The sequence below is a fragment of the Macaca nemestrina genome, chromosome 2 (assembly GCF_043159975.1).
Source record: "Macaca nemestrina isolate mMacNem1 chromosome 2, mMacNem.hap1, whole genome shotgun sequence".
In the NCBI taxonomy this organism is placed as follows: Eukaryota; Metazoa; Chordata; class Mammalia; order Primates; family Cercopithecidae; genus Macaca; species Macaca nemestrina.
This window is the reverse complement of record NC_092126.1, coordinates 12,879,587-12,885,089: the sequence shown is the minus strand read 5'-3', so window position 1 is coordinate 12,885,089 and position 5,503 is coordinate 12,879,587. Positions and strand designations below refer to the sequence as shown.

The window sequence follows — 5,503 nt, the reverse complement described above, 5'->3', positions numbered from 1 at the left end:
AATTGGGGAGCACTAGACCAGAAGCATTCATGTATATTAGTCTGAAAAAAGCACTTCTATTAGACAACTATCTATTCCACATTCAAAAATTCATCAGAAAGTGATATAAAAGAAAAATTGATCTGCCTTTGACACTGAGTCTTAATGCATGATTGTGTTCAACATTTCTTAGGTTTGGAATATGTTGAAGGAACCTCACACAAGCAGAATATGGTAAGTAGATGAGAGTTTTATAAATAATAATTATAACTATTTGGGCCTCATAGTTAATTTCTACCATACTCCATGAGAAAGATATGCCGATGAATTTTCCTTCCTTGCTATAGTCAGCAGAAATTGAATTAGAGATAAGCCAGATCAATGTTTCTTTCCAGAAAATCCCTGATGCCACCATAAACCTTCCATATTTTATGTTTTTCTGGAAGTTTTAGAAAAGTACAACTGAACCCACACTTTAAAGATACCCCATTTCACATGGCAAAACTATAAAAATTACTACCATTGTAATCAGGCCTCCTGAACACTCTCAGGCTGTGAATAAATCAGTCATGCATTTTGAGTTTCATTTCACATTTTCTTCTTCAAAAATAAGTGTTTAGGCAATATATTATGGTGAAAAGATAATTGGATAATTCTGTATCCTGCTTGAAAAAATTAATGACTGTGAGATGCTGGGAAAGTTATTCTTGCTCTTTTAGTCTAGGTTTTCTCAACAATTAAAAACTATCAGTCGAGGTTTCAAAATAATCTATGATTTTTCTTTTCACTTCTTTCAAAATTTTATGTTTGTCTTTGGTAGCTGAAGTTTCATTATGATAGGTCTTTTTGTGATTTTCTTCCTGTTGCATTTTATGTTGAATCGAATGGCTTCACACAAACTTGCCTTTATTGTTTTCATATGTTTTAAAAAATTCTGTGTCTTTGCTTTTAAAATATACCTTTGATCACATATATTTCTTTTTTTTTTCTGCTAGAAATCGATTTGGAGGTACCATTGGCTATGTCTCTGTCATCACTGTTTTTTATTTATATTTCCTTTGTTCCCCTGTATGCCATTATATGCACTATTTTTTTCTTTCAATATGTAATAGCTTTATTGAAACATAATTTATATATCATATTACTTACCAATTTAAGGTGTATAAGTCAATGGTTTTTAGTATAGTCACAGTTTTCAACCACAGTCAATTTTTGAATATTTTCATTGCCCCATAAAGAAACCTCATAACCATTAGTCACACCTCATTTCCCATAAATTGGCCCTCAGCCATAGATAATTACTAACCTACTATCTGTCTCTATAGATTTTCATATTTTGACATGTAATAAAAATGGAATCATATAATACAAGACCCTTTGTGATTACTGTTTTCAGTTAGCATGTTTTCAAGATCTATTCATATTGTATCATGTCAGTACTTCATTACTTTTTATTGCCAAATAATACTTATTATATGGGTAGAATACATTTATTTATCCATTCATTAGCTGATGGGGTTTTGGATTGTTTCCACTTTTTTGACTATCATAAATGACGCCACTGCGAATATTTGTTATAGACTGAATTGTGTCCCTCCAATGCTCATATGTTGAAGCCCTAACTCATGTTCCTTAGAATGTTTTTCTATTTGTAGATAGGACCATTAAAGAGGCAAGTTAAAATGGAGTGCTCAGGGTGGGTACTAATCAAATATGGCTGGTATCCTTATAAGAGGAGGTTAGGACACAGACCACATAGAAAGATTAATAATACCATGTGAAGACACCAGAAAAAGAACACTATCTACAAGCCAAGGAGAGAGACTTCAGAACAAACAACCTGTCTGACACCTTGATTTCCGGCTCCCAGCCTCCTGAAATGTGAGAAAATAAATTTCTATTGTTTAGGCTACTTAGTCTGTGGTATTTGTTACAGCAGTTGTAGACAAATACATTATTCACAAACAAGTTTTTGTGTAGAGGTATGTTTCATTTCTCTTAAGTATATACATAGGAGTGAAATTGTTGGTCATATGCTAACAGTGTGCTTAAACTTTTGAGCAATGGTCAGACTGTTTTCTAACATGTCTGCACAGTTTAAATTGCCATCAGTAGTAGAAGAGGATTCCAAGTTCTCCACATCCTTTTTTTTTCCCCTCTCTCTTCTTTTTTTGGTATAAACATCTTAGCAAATATGAAGTGTCATATTGAAGAAAACCACATAACTCAAGATTATGAAGACTTACTTCTATGTTTTCTTCTACAATTTTTATATTTTCAGCACTTACTTTTAAGTGTGTGATTCATTTGGGGTTATTTTTTATGTACAATGTGAGGAAAGAGTATATATTCCTGGTTTTGCATATGGATATCTAGCTCTTTCACCACAGTTTGTTGAGAAGACTATTCTTTCTCTCACTGAACTGTCTCTGCCTTGTCGAAAATTAATAGTTACTTGAAAATTTATTTCTGATCTCTATTCCATTACTCTTTATGTCTGTCCTTCTGCTAGTATCAAACAGTCTTTATTACTGTAGCTTTGTAGTACATTTTGAAATAAGGAGTGTGATCCAAATGTTGTCTTTTTTAAAAAGTATATTTTAGTGATTCTAGGTCCCTTGCAGTTCCATATTGTATTAGTTCATTTTCACACTGCTATAAAGAATACCTGAGACTGGGTAATTTGTAAAGGGAAGAGTTGTAATTAACTCACCATTCTGCATGGCTGGGGAAGCCTCAGGAAACTGATAATCATGGTGGAAGGTGAAGGGGAAGCAAGGCACATCTTATATGGCGGTAGGAGAAAGAGAGAGGGGGGAAGTGCCAGACACTTAACAATCAGATCTCATGAGAACTCACTATCACAAGAACAGTATGGGGGAAACTGCCCCATCATCAAATCACCTCCCACCAGCTCCCTCCCTCAACACCTGGAGATGACAATTCCAGATGAGATTTGAGTGGGGACACAGAGACAAATGATATCAATATGAATTTTAGGATCAATTTGCAATGTGCACAAAAAAAAAGCTTAGATTTTGATAGAATTTTGTTGAATCTATAAACTTGGGAAGTATCACCATCCTGACAATACTAAATCTTCTGATCTATAAAAATGGTATGCCTTTTCACTTATTTAGGTCTTCTTTAATTTCCTTAACAATGCTTTATAGTTTGCAGAATATAAGCTTTGTATGTCTTTTGTTAAATTAATTCCTAAGTGTGTTGACCATGTAGATTTTTCACAGATGCTTGCTTGTCAAGCGTTTTGTAAATGAGGATTTAATTTTATAAAATTCATTTTCTGAATGTATTGGGAAGTTTTTGTATTTTATTCTACTGACATAGTGTATCAGCTGATACAAATTAATTGATTAATAAATTAATTGATTTTAGAGTATTTAAAAATTGCACACCTGGGATAAATCCCAGTTGGTCATGGTGTATAATCCTTTGTATGGGTTTGGTTTTCGTTTTTTTTTTTCTTTTTTCAGAGCTAGCTGAGGTTTTATTTTGGATCAAAAACAACAACAACAACAACAACAAAAAACAACAAAAGCAATTGAATTGTTTTGCAGCTGGAGGCATGGGCAAGGGTGGGGGCTGAGAGCTAGGGCTGAGCCTTAGGTGAGTCTCCTGTTCCCTGTACTCCCCTGCACAGCGGCCTCCCTCCTGGGCTCTGGGGCAGCCTCAGGAGGGTCAGGCTGCGAGTGGCTGCTGCAGCCGTTCACTTGGGCAAAACGTCGGGGGACTTGGACACCAGCTTCCCATCACAGCTCTCGATCTTCTTCACAACCACGGCCCTGGTAGAGCTGGTGCGACTGAAGGAGCTGAAGCCTGCACCAGAGTCAAAGCTGCAGCCCACACCGTAGCTGAGGCTGGGTCTTGTGAAGCCCCCATAGGAGGAGCTCAGGTCACCTGCATAGCCTCTGATGGTCTTAGTATGGTTACTCATGTTCTGCATCCCAGACTCCAGCCACCTCTCCTTGCCCTCCAGCAGCTTCCTGTAGGTAGTGATCTCAATGTCCAGGGCCAGCTTGACATTCATCATCTCCTGGTACTCCTGCAGCTGCTGCTCCATGTCCTGCGTGGCCCGCTGCAGGGCTGCCTCCAGCTCCCACAGCTTGGTGTTGACATACTTAACTGCCAGCTCTCCACTCTGCTCGGCATCTGCGATGGCAGCCTCCAGGGAAACCTTCTGGCCTTTGAGGTCCTCAATCTCAGCCTGGAGCTGGCTGATGTTCTGGTTCGTCTTAGAGATCCCAGTCTTTGTATGTGACAGGTCATCACGGTGCTTCCCAGCCAGTGACGGCAGCTCCTCATACCTGATTTGGTGCATACTCTGAGCCTCTGCCTGTCTGCGGTTGGCGATCTCCTCGTACTGCGCCTTGACCTCAGTGATGATACTGTCCGTCGTGTCCAGGGAGCGGCAGTTGTCCATGGACAGCACCACATACGTGTCTGAGATCTGGGACTGCAGCTCCCAGATCTCCTCTTCATACAGCTGCCTGAGGAAGTTGATCTCCTCAGTCAGCCCTTCCATGTGAGACTCCAGCTCTACCTTGTTCATGTAAGCTTCATCCGCATCCTTCTTGATGAGGACAAATTTATTCTCCATCTTGTATGCTTATTGATCTCATCCTCATACTTGTTCTTGAAGTCCTCCACCAGCCTCTGCATGTTGCCAAGCTCTGCCTCCAGCTTCAGCTTCTCCCAGCCCAGAGTCTCCAGCTGCGGCCTGAGGTTGTTGATGTAGCTCTCCAACATGTTGTCCATGTTGCTCCCAGCCATCTTCTGCTGCTGCAGAAGGCTCCACTTGGTCTCCAGCATCTTGTTCTTCTGCTGTAGGAATCGTACCTTGTTGACGTAGGAGGCAAACTTGTTGAGGGTCTTGATCTGCTCCTTCTCCTGGGTGTGCATGACCTGGATGTTGGGGTCCACCTCCAGGTTAAGGGGACTCAGCTGGCTCTGGTTGAGCATGATGGTGGTGATGCCTCCCAGGCCCCTGGCCCCAGCATAGCTTCCGCCCAGGCCACCCTAGAAGCTTCTGCTGCCCACTGGGGAGAAGCTCAAGGAGCTGATGTGGGCACCGGGCCCACTCATGTAGGAGTGGCTGTTGAAGGCCGGAGGGCCAGAGGTGGACACCTTGTAGGACTTCTGGGTCACCTGGATGGACATGGTGGAGGCAGGTGGGCTGAACCAGGTGGAAATTCCAGAAGGAGCAGAGAAGTTGATTCTTGGTCTGGGTTTGATTTTCTAGTAATTTGTTGAGGACTTTTTTTCTCTTTATTTATTAAAATTTTGGTCTCCAGTTTGCTTCTCTTATAATTTGTCTTGTTTGATATTAAGATAATCAAACGAGTTGGATGAGAAAATTCTGTTTCTCATCAGGGTATTCTGTTTTTTGGAAGAATAGGTGAAGTATCATTATTAACTCTTCTTTAAATGTTTGGAAGAATTCACCAGTAAAACTATCTTGGTTTGTAATCTTTGTGAAAAGTTTTTAAAACTACTTTTCCATCTC

The 5,503-nt window shown here is 39.9% G+C and overlaps 1 pseudogene; it reads right to left on the bottom strand.

The window, feature by feature from the left end:
• Positions 1–3,706: 3,706 nt before the first annotated feature.
• On the bottom strand, positions 3,707–5,163 carry LOC105470994 (keratin, type II cytoskeletal 8 pseudogene; annotated as a pseudogene).
• Positions 5,164–5,503: the final 340 nt, after the last annotated feature.